Source organism: Mastomys coucha, unplaced genomic scaffold (assembly GCF_008632895.1).
Source record: "Mastomys coucha isolate ucsf_1 unplaced genomic scaffold, UCSF_Mcou_1 pScaffold20, whole genome shotgun sequence".
Lineage (NCBI taxonomy): Eukaryota > Metazoa > Chordata > Mammalia > Rodentia > Muridae > Mastomys > Mastomys coucha.
In genome coordinates this window covers 79,449,425-79,460,404 of record NW_022196903.1, presented here as the reverse complement: position 1 = coordinate 79,460,404, position 10,980 = coordinate 79,449,425, and the positions used below count along the sequence as shown (strand labels likewise).

General features: G+C 46.0%; 1 protein-coding gene and 1 long non-coding RNA gene across 5 annotated transcripts in view; one reads left to right on the top strand and one right to left on the bottom strand.

Annotated features, from left to right (window-relative positions):
- Positions 1–10,403, bottom strand: part of Figla (folliculogenesis specific bHLH transcription factor) — a 20,412-nt gene extending 10,009 nt beyond the window's left edge. Inside the window, exons 1-2 of one of the 2 annotated variants that reach the window (XM_031382406.1) lie at positions 10,162–10,403; positions 9,920–10,059 (exon numbers count right to left, since the gene is read on the bottom strand). The gene's annotated coding sequence lies outside the window, so the exon portion shown is untranslated. Of the gene's footprint in view, positions 1–9,919 lie in introns of both variants that reach the window. The other variant, XM_031382405.1, reaches the window with a different exon arrangement.
- Positions 10,404–10,779: 376 nt separating this feature from the next.
- The window catches only part of LOC116099173, a 16,591-nt gene continuing 16,390 nt past the window's right edge, over positions 10,780–10,980 (top strand). For 2 of the 3 annotated variants that reach the window (XR_004122101.1, XR_004122100.1), the window contains exon 1: positions 10,781–10,955. This is a non-coding gene — a long non-coding RNA (uncharacterized LOC116099173). Of the gene's footprint in view, positions 10,956–10,980 lie in introns of all 3 variants that reach the window. The other variant, XR_004122099.1, reaches the window with a different exon arrangement.

Sequence of the window (10,980 nt, the reverse complement as noted above, 5' to 3'; positions counted from 1 at the left end):
TAATCAAAAAGGCAAAACATATCTCTAATAAGCAAAAACTAGAGCAAAGACACTCTCAGGGAGGAGAGTATATCCTCTTTCTTTGAAATGTATGACTGTATTAGTCAATTCTAAAAGGAACATAAAATATACAAAAAAAAGAATATAGACAAAAACCAAATAATAAATCATCTAAGTATAAGTAATCATAACTAAAGAGTCTGAGAAGAAATAGTCACATGTGTAAATATTAACATCAATTTAGAGATCAAAATCAAATTTTAAAATTGACTAAATATAGGTAATAAAAAACTCAGATAAGTATAAGTATCTATATATAAATAAAAGGATAGAACATGTGACATAGCATTGATCAAAATGGCCTAGCAGGCCAGAGCAGTGACCGCTCTCCCGAGAGTCTTGAGTTCGGATCTCAGCAACCACAACCACTCACAGTGATATCTGATATTATGACTAAAATCTCAGTGGATTACACTGAAGCAAGCAAAATAAGTGAAACCTTTTGATATTAATTTTAGCAGAAAAACACAATAGTGCCTCTCAGACTGAGAGATAATTGAGTACCTGTGAAAGCAAGCGGTTAGTAAGGAAGGACACGGACGCCAGGTAGCTGTGATGAGATGTGATGATGAGAGACCTTTACTGTAATTCACTCAGTATTTATAGTTATGCTTAGGCACCAGACCCAGAGGAAATCCAAACCCAAATTGCAACCGGCCCGACACAGTGTAATCAACAAACACCAGACCAGAGGGGGATTTTGAAAGGAAGGTCCGACAAGCTTTTAACATAAACAGTGGGACCTGTCAGTCTATATACAAAGCAGCACTTCAAAGCAGAAGCAGGCTGAGTTTCATTTCTTTAGAACTTCTGAGCTGCATAGTCGGTTTGATCTCAGGAGCCAGAGTTTTCACAACCCAGCGTCAATCCTGGACCTCCGTTGACTCTGGAACCACCACAGAGCAGGGGGGCAGGATGCCACATTTCACCCTCTCTAGTTAAAAACGATGTAGGGAAATGGGACAATCTCGGCACATATGCATGGGTAACACAACGGTTCGTAGTAATGCACTTTCTGACTCCGCCCCCTTTTGGCATATATGTACAGTGGAAAACCAGACCACGAAACCTCTATACACAGACAGCCTATGACCATGTGCTTGCATAGGGAAGCATCTCAGCCGGTAAACGTGTCATCTCTGCACCAGTCCATCCAAGCATAATGCCAAGCTGAGTCCGCATAACCCACAGTCTGAAAGCTGAATGATTCTTCTGAAAGCAGAAAATGAAATTCTGACTTCTTGACACTTGAGACAGGAGCCGAGATGCGGGGCAGAATTCTTGCCTGCCTCTTATGCTGGTGACCCGGGTTCTGGAGCCGAGAGGAGGGGCAGCTGGGATCAGTTCTTTAGTTCGCCAACACTCTGGGGTCGGTTGCCAGGAAACAGGTCTCAAGAATGTAAATTAGTCCTTTGCTGACTCGGTGTTCACATTAACCTTTGAAATGCTGGAATCTCAGTGAAAGCCAGGCGCCCTCGGGTGTCACCTGCTCTTCAGAAAGTATAGACATGATAACGAAACCTCAGCTCTGAGCAAGCTGAAGTTTTTCTAGTCTCTGCTTTGCCAGGAGAAAAGCAGCTTTTTGACTCAACACGGGACAAGGCACGTTCCACAGCCTTGAAACAAACGAAAATGAAAGAAAACGGAAAGAAAAATGAAAGACTCGTTCAAAAATGGCCGGAAATACTTGTCAAAAAGAGACTACGTCATGCACAGGCATGAGAATAATTTGTTTCAGTGAGCCACCGTGGTCTGCCGCAGGCCTACTTTTAACGTAGGTCTGTAAAAATTAAAAGGAAAAGATTCTTAGCAGGAGTTTGTTACAAAAGTTAAGCAAGGAGCTGGGTGTTTGAAGTCTCAGCACTCAGGATACCAAGGCAAGTAAGTTTGAGGTCAGTATGGGCTACACACATAAGCCTCTGCCTCAAAAAGCAAACCTAAAATACCCTCTGGGGAGTAGATTTTCCCCCCTTGGTCTAAAAAGACAAAATTTAGTCGTGTATACAACAATTAAAATCTTAGAAAAGGAAAAAAAAGAAAATCTTTTCTGGTGAAAGAAGGCCCGTTGTCTGTAAAAATAGTTTTGGGCAAACCAATAGCACTGAAAACTTGTAAACAAAACATGTTAAGAGGCTTCTCCTGTTTGCAGGGAAGCAGAAATAAATCTTGAACAGGTAAAAATGCAGACCTGTATATAATTAAGCTTTCTAAATTCTACGTAAAGTGTAATATCTATATGTCAGGTATTAAAGGTACCAGCCTTATAGGGTCTATCTCCCAAATGTGGGACTGGAGAAAAAATAACACATTTAGGGCACTGTCTAATGATCATTCTTGTTTGTTCACTGGAACTTTCAAGTTTGTGTCTCAGAGTTTGGCTGGACAAATGGAAACTTATCATGATCTCGTTTAATTAAGACCACCGGATCAGAAACTATAATCTCTCTACATAAGGGCTCTGTCAATGGTAATTGCAGGCCAGAATGAGCCCTAATATGGCCAATATAGAATTGATAATTTTCGTGTAAGAATGGTAACTTGGTAATTGATCAACTAGAAGTCTAGTAGGCATGTTTACTTTAAAAACTGTGCAAAACAGAAGCTGTTGGAGAAAAACTTAAACGTATAGGACACAGCTTCAAAGGCCTATAAAACTGCAGTTAATCAGCCAATTAGCAGAGAGACCAGGAATACCTAATAACTTGTATACCATTAATGAGAAAACTAGTACTTTCTAGATGTGCTGTCAGTAAATACCACAAGGGCATAGTCTATTGTCTTCCAAGCCATTACCTTGGAAAGATAACTTCATGCATATAAAAAAAAACCTTTATTAACTATCTTGAGGATAATGGTTATCTATAGTTCCTAGAATCTGTGTGCATGCGCACTGCTGTGGCCGCTAAGTCTCTTGGGAAGTGTAGTTTGAGGTTGGGCCGCACGCTTGGGCCCCACGCATGCGCACCAAGAGATTTGAGTCTGGGCAAAGCTGGGGTGTCAAAACCGGGTCTCCACTGCAAGCGCAGTGTCCCCCCAGTCCTGCTTAATCCTGAGAGGGCCCAGCATGGCCGCCTGCTCACTCTGTTGTATGCATATGCAGGCTGGTGGCCCTTGACACTGAGCAGTGGGAAGCAGAGCTGCAGAGCGCGCAGCCCTCGAACTAGTGCGGACACCAGATCGGCATAATGTACTACAGCCCAGAACTCCTGGTCTGAATTGGGTTATGAGGCCCGCGAGGCGCCTCACCTCAGCCAAAGAACTTACCCTGTTGGCCGAGAGTCTGTTCCAAGCTCCAGCGAGGGAGGCATCCGCCCACCCCGGGCTACTCTTGCACAGTCTGTCCACGCGTAGAGCCCTGCTCTCTGGGAACTCACCTCCCTGCTTGGGGAGAGCCCGGCTAGGGCCGCGGGAGGCCCCAGTCTCAGACCCTCCCAGGGGCTGAAGAGTGACGAGCACTCAGTGTGGCCCCGCCGATGAGCTTCCTCCGCCTGCTCCAGCCCCGCTCGCTCCAGCCTCGCTCGAGAGGGGGAGGGAAGTGCACTCTAGTGTCTGGAGTGCACTCTAGAGTCTGGAGCATGCGGACTCAGCCAGACTAGAAAACGAGCAGGTAGCCATGGGCTGGCCGCAGGGTCGTGCAGGTGCAGAAAGGAACTTGTCTTCTCGCTCTGAAGGCCTGTCTCCCAGGCTACACACAGAGGACGTGTTCCTTATCTTTGTGCTTAGGGGAAAGTCCCCGGACCATGGGCAGAGAGTGCCGAGTGCATAGAGAGTGCCGAATGCACACGCGCGTAGACCTCCCCTGCGAGTCACTGTCAGTCCGCCAAGAAGCGACCCCTGCAGGACGAGCTGCCAGCAGTGTCTGCTGAGCTCTGCTCCCCCAGCCACGGCCCAGTGCAGGCCGGTGTCCCCTGCCGGGCAGCCCACGCTCCATGTGACTGTGTGGAGAGAGGGAGGGGAGTGCACTCCTGCGTGGAGTCTCTAGCCCCTCCTCCAACTACACATGCGTGAGCCAGACTTCCCGGGCAGAGGAAGAAAGCTTTTACCTTTAACCGCCACTGCACTCACTTGCCTGCTGTGACCAAACTAATTTGTTCAAGTCCCAGAACCGAGCAGCTAGCACTAGATAAGGAAGGCCTTTACTTATGGGCGGAGCCTCCGCGGCCATCTTGGCCACATGTACAGAGGGGCAAAACAAAAACGCAAGACGGGACAATCCGCATTCATCCGACATACACACACATTGAAACACGTAAACAAGACATGATAGTTCTTCCTGAGTCTATGCATAGCTCGTTTTTGTCCCCAAGTTTTCCCCATAGCTACGTCCCTATCTGTGCCAGCTTGGGCTCAGATAAACCCGGAGGACCCGCCGAAAACCCTGGCACTCTGGCCGAAAACCCAGCACTTCGGCTGTGCACCCCGGCAGGAATATGCTGTCCATATCTTATAAGAGAGCTCAGTTTAAATACACTCCAAACCAGCCCCACGTTGGGAGCCATCTGTTACCGTCCTGCAGTAACATTAAACAGTGGGTAACCTGGAAAAATGAAGTTAGAAAGGAGAGCAGCTGCTAGAGAGAGTTAGAGATAGGATAGAGTGGCCACAGACATACCTACCCACGTGGAAGGGTAAGAATTAGACGGGAGACATTACTGCTCAGCCATCTGGTTCTTTAATAATAATCCTTTGTTCTCCCAACGGATGTATTACCTGGGCCAAAAACCCTTCCCCCAAAATACGTCAGTGTAACAGTCCAATCAGTGACTTCCTTGTTACTCTGTGGGGGTGGAGCTTTTGAATGTAACTGGAACCTGGTTTCACTCAACAGGTGGGCAGCCGCAGCCCTGGGGCCCAAGTGGTTGCTGTTTTACTGTCCGGGCTGTGGGGAGGGAGTCTACAGGGGAGAGAGGAATTAGGAAAATCCCTGAATCTAATTTCTTTTCTTTTGTTTCTTATTTGAGCACAATTGTTAACAAACCGCAACCAACCCCTCTAAATAACCAACAGACCCTGCCCCTCAAGGTCCTTGCATTTATGTGCCCTCTGAAAGGCTCCCAGAATTCCAAACATCACACAATTGCCGAATTTATCTGCAGCTGTAAAAACACACTTCTGCTAGAGCCTGAGGCAAATCAAGGTCAGCTGCTGTGGACAGTCCAAAGCAGCCCCACACCTGGGATTAAAATGAAAACACATAATATTTCTGGTTTTTCTTTTTTTTAAAGATTTATTTATTTATTTTATGTGTATAAGTACACTGTAGCTGTATAGATGGCCTTGAGCCATCATGTGGCTGCTGGGAATTGAACTCAGGACCTCTGCTTGCTCCAGCCCCGCTCGCTCCTGCCCCACTCACTTGATGTAATTCACTGTCAGTGTTACAGCCTGCTCCTGCTATCGAGCGATCCATGTCACAGACATGGAGTTCCTGCAGAGCTCGAGAGTGGCTGACATGAATACTTCCCCCAGATAGCTAAAGAACCTCTGTCTACTGAAATGGCTGCAGTCAGTCTGTGGAGAACTTTATCCCTCTGCTCCTTCTATATCTCTGTCAACCATTGAAGAAGTAGCAAGAGAGATCAGAGCACTGACCATATGTTGTGAGCAATAAGGAGTCCTTCATGGCTACCTATACCTTCTACCCAGTGCCTTTTGGCTTCTGGCAGCTACAGTGATGATTTGTGGCTCCATGCTACTCCAGAATATGGGCGCCCTATATCTCTAGCTTTGGTCTAAACAGAACATCAATATCACTGCTGTTTGAAGCTCAGTGAAGCTGAAGCAGGAGAATCATCAAATCTCTGAGGCCAGCCTGCCTTATATAGAAATCTTACCCACCCCCGAAAAAGCAGAGACTAAGTGTCTACTCAGAAATGCCACTAGCTCCCAGTGCTGGGTTATAGGCAAACACCAGGACAGATTTCAGTAGTGCTAGGAACTGAACCCAGGGACTTGGACTTGAAACAGGAGCCACGTCCCAGCCATAAGCCTCTGGTATAAGAAGCTCACTGAAGGCCGATAGTCCTCAGCCTAGGGGTGCAATCAGGATGTCATTGGCAGCCATGGCAATGGGCCCAGGACCCACCACTCCCACCCAGTTCTCCTCCTGGTCTTAGTCGGTGTCCCCCCATTATCTTTGCACATACTTTCCAGAGCCACTTGTAAAATAGTTTTTATGTAAAGGGACCAGTAACTTCACTGCAGTGTTGGAGTCATATGGTGAAGGTGACCTAACAGTCCTTACGGGGATGCTCACGTTTGACAGGCAAAGCCATTGGATTTAGCAATCTGACACAAAATGGCTATGTAGCCTCGACTGTCCTCAAACTGGTGATCCTCCTGCTGCAGCTGCCCAAGTACTGGCATTACAGATGTGTTTTACCATGGCCAAGGGTGTGTGTGTGTGTGTGTGTGTGTGTGTGTGTGTGATCTCTATTACAGCATTTTGGTACCTAAAACATTGTCATATAACAAGCAAGAGCTAAGTGTTTTGAACAGATCTGTTGGAAAGGTCGTCCCCACACGCAGCTTATCTGCATTTGATGCCTGAGGCTGTACAATGGGGCTGGAGAGATAGTGCAGTGTGTAACAGCACCCATTGCTCTTTTGGGGAAGGAGGCAGTGCACTATCACTTGACTCCAGATCTAGGGCATCTGCCCACCTCTTCTAACCACAACAGGCACTGAACCCACATGCACAAATCCACAGACACACAGAAATAAGGTAAAATCATTATCTGATTTTAAAAGACTATACAATGAAGTTACAGAAAGAAAAGTAATGAGTTATATAAATGTTTTACAAAAGAAAGCAGAGATTTTATTAGTTCTTACTTTACAGTTAGGATCAGCAATATGATGCATACTATATATAAATATACACACATTTAGTATAATAGATATAAAACATCATTTCTTTGATGTATTATGTTCATTGACTTGGGTATACTGAAATTGCATGTCTGGAATGAATCCATCTTCAGCATATGGAATTACTATTTTGATGTTTCCTTTAAATCCACTTAATAATGTTGTTCTGTGATCAATTTTTATTTATCAGTCCATCAAAAAATATCTGGGTTTTCTTGGGTTGGTTTAGTGTGAGCATGTTCTCAAATTAACTTTATGCATTCTGGAAGACTTGATATAAAAGATCCATTTGGGTTTTTCAATTACTGATAAACTCATGCCATATTTGCATGTTATTGTGCCTATTTCTTCTTGGGGCCATGTACTGTTTTCTATATATTCCAAAGAACTAGTTCATAAGTTAATGTCAATTTGAAATGTGCCTAATTCATGTTTACAGTCTCTTCAATTGTAAACAAACTTTGTTCTGTTCACTTATGGCTCTTACCTTTCCAATTAGCAATATATATTGATCTGTTTTTCTTTATGGTTGAATTTTCATGATTATAAACACGTGTGGATTGAAATGACTATCACCCAAAGTTTAGCTGACAGCCATCTGCCCATTCATTCACTCATTTTTTTAAAAATAATTCTGAGTTTTCCTTCAGCTTATACAGTGAATATTACCATGAGTGGTTGTGAGATATTTTCAGAAATTACAAACTAAGTAAAAGGTCGTTATTAGTGGCTACCATGATTTTCTACAGTCTAACCTGGGACTTAGTCCACTACTCTGGCTTCAGATATCCTGTCCTTTAGTTCCACGATAGGTGAATTCAGACATCTCCTAGGAGACACAGACCCTCGGCTCAATGCTGTGGGAATCTTGGCCTTGAGTCCCTCTCTGTTGTTCTCTGTGGTGTTTACTAGAACATAAAACCACTCTGTACATGTAAGCATTGCATCTCTGCTCCAGGAGGCGAAGGTTTCCCCATCAGATGTGTTATAGCTCTGTTCCGGAGGAGAAGGTCTCCCCAGTCAAAGTGGTATAGCTGGCAATCGGGAGCCAAGGAATACCACAAAGTCACATGCACAGCAAACCTCATGCAAGAGATTGACTGGGAGGGGAAAACCAGTTGGCTGCCTCTGCTCAGGGGAGAAGCAGCAGGGGACTGAGCAGAAGGCAAGGTTTATACAGGGTTTCTTGTGGGGAGAGGGACAGAGCTTTCCAGGGTGGCATGTCATTGGTGGACTTTTTGTAGTAGAGATATTTGGTTTAGAGAGAATCTATTAGGACAATGGGTGAGGCCAAAAATGGTGGTCCTTTCCCTAGATGTTTAAGTTTGGCCCTACTGTCAGAAATACTCTGGAAGATGGAGTTGTTTTCCATCTGGGGTCTCAGGATCCAGATTGCTATATTGTAAGATAGGTATATTTGTAAAGTGGTCTAAAAATTGAGACGGGTTTTCATGTTTGTCCTGGATGATCTCTTGGTGCTCATTTGGTTTTTTGTTTTTGTTTGTTTGTTTTATCATTGACCACCTCGTGGAGACTAGGCAGGAGGCAATTTACAAATTGGTCTCTGGCTAAAATGTCCCCCAGAGTTTTGTAGTTCTATTCAGAATCTCTGTCTGGTACTGTGCCAGCCCAGACTGGGTGGGCAGCATTAGTTTGGTGGATTTTGTTTGCATGTGCCCTAGGATGGCCTGTGCTCTGGGGAGAGAAAGTTGCTGGTGAGGATTGTGTAAATGTCATGGAAGGTGAGACTGAAAGGTTGGTGAGAACTCTGGAACTCTTTAATGAAAGTGGAGGGATTAGTGATATGAGACCTCAACCTCTCCTCTACCTGAGAGAGATCACATGCCCTGACCATGCCATCCACCCCAGCAAGCCCACCCCTAACCCCCACAAAGGGAGAACTGGGGCCAGGTTATCTGGGTTCAGGGAGGTAGAGGAAGTCCCATGATAGAGCAGGAATGGATAGTGGAATATATCTAAGGGCTGTTGATGAACTGAGAGTGAATTCTGGGGAGATTTGATTAGGGTGGCCTGTCACTGGAAAGGAAGGAGGGACTGGGGGGCTGGAGGAGAAGCTGTGGGGGGAGGCCAGTAGGGGTGGGGCTCACTAGCTGGATTCAAAGTAATGGTTTGGGCTTCACAGCCGGAAGTTAGATGGGGGAACAGAAAGAGAGAAAGAACAGGGCTAAGACAAAGATGGGACACAGGGAATGGGGAATGTTTCCCTGGTTGCTTACAGTATTTGTGAAGGTTCTGAACACTATTAGGATCTAGGGTGCCACTAGATAGCCATTTGGATTGGTTATCTAAGGGATATTAAGGTCAAATTCTATTGCAAAGGTGAATAAATTTAGGTTCCTTCAGGTCAGGTGCAAGGTGTAGAGGCTGGAGGTTTTCTAGAGGCATCCCAAGGGGAACTGGGAAAATATGGAAGACACCATTCCCATGGATGAGAGAGAGGAAGGAAAATGCCACTGCAGCCTGTGGTCTCAGGTGTCCCCAGGACTCAGGGAAGACTGAAAGAGGACCAAGCCATTCTGTGTGTCATCACCACATTCAATGGGGGGTCAGGAGCTTAGCCTGCCTAAGCCAGAGGAAAGACTCAGTGCCTGGTACCAGGGCTTCTTGGAGGCCAGAAGGCAAGGACTAAAACCGAGTAGGGTCCCGTCCATGGGAAAAGGTTGGGGAATGGAGTTGCAAAAGCCACTGAGGGCCTAGAGCTGCTGTGAGATTTATGGGCAGCTCCGAGGTGGATATGGGAGAAGAGAGCAGGAAAGGAGGCAACGGGCCAGTGGAGCCTAAAGAAGCTGCGGGATTGCAGCCCTAAGGATTGTGGGATGGCGGCAGGTGAAGAGGGTCAGCCACAACCCTAAAGACCTTAAGCTGGGGGTCACCTCTGCCTCCAAGAGTACCAGAGGGGTGCCGGGCACCCAGTGGTCACTTCGTATGACTCAGGGAAATGTTTACACCAAATAAAGTGGAAGCTTACCTAATTGTAGCTGATGGATGGGGTGCTGAGCCACACGTGAGCTGGAAGTGAGTCTGCTGCTGTGGGTGGACTGGAGGTGAGGGGTCGAGTGCTAGTGCGGCTCAGACCACTAGGGGGAGCAAGGCACCAGGAGAGTCCATCTGAGTAACAGCAAACGTGTGTTACAGCTCTGCTTTGGTGGCGAGGTGACAGGGAAGGTTTCCCTGGCCTTTTTACCCTACAATACATAGCTACCACGGTACCTGGTCTGTGATAAAAGTGAAACTAGCTCTCAATAGAAGGGTGGTTACGTTCACGTTCACCTCTCCTGATCTTCTAGGTGAGGCATTTTCTGTTAGAGAAGATGAAAACCCCAACCAAACCAAACACAAACACCTCCCAAACAGGAATATGTCTGTAAAAATATCGAACAGTTAAATAAATGGCGTCACTTTTAGTTACACTGACTATAATCGATGAACTTCTCTGAGACTTTTATAACAAGAATGAATATGAATATATATGCATATGTACATATATTTGCACCATCATATGGGGACACGCTTCAAGTGTATAGTATTTACTTTGTTAGGAAAGAGAATATACATGTGTGAAAGTAATAGTATAAACAATGACAAAATGTGCATAAGAACACAGAGGCGTGTGGGGCAGCGCGGAAGGAGAATTGAACTTTTGCTCCTGGTCTGAAAAACTGAGGTTCTGTGGTAGAAGCGCCACCTAGCAGGCCCGCACTACCTCCCTCGAGCTGCGGAGGGCGTGGCGGATACAAACTCTCTTTGCAGAGTGAAGCTCTTACGTCGGTTTTTCAACGTCCTCCGTGCAGGCCAGTGCGCACGCGCACAAGGAAGGCTCGTGGCCAACAACCCTCAGCCGTTATTTGGGTGCTGATGATGCGAGGCGTCCGGTCTGAGATGAAGACACCCTGCCCTAGGTACCAGCTGGAGATGTTTTGTCACTTCCAGGACACTGGAGACGGAGGGAGTCACCTGAGGGAGTTTCTGCTGTCCTTGCCTCTGGATGATTTTGCTATTTACAGGTGTTTGTGATCCGCTTTACTTTTT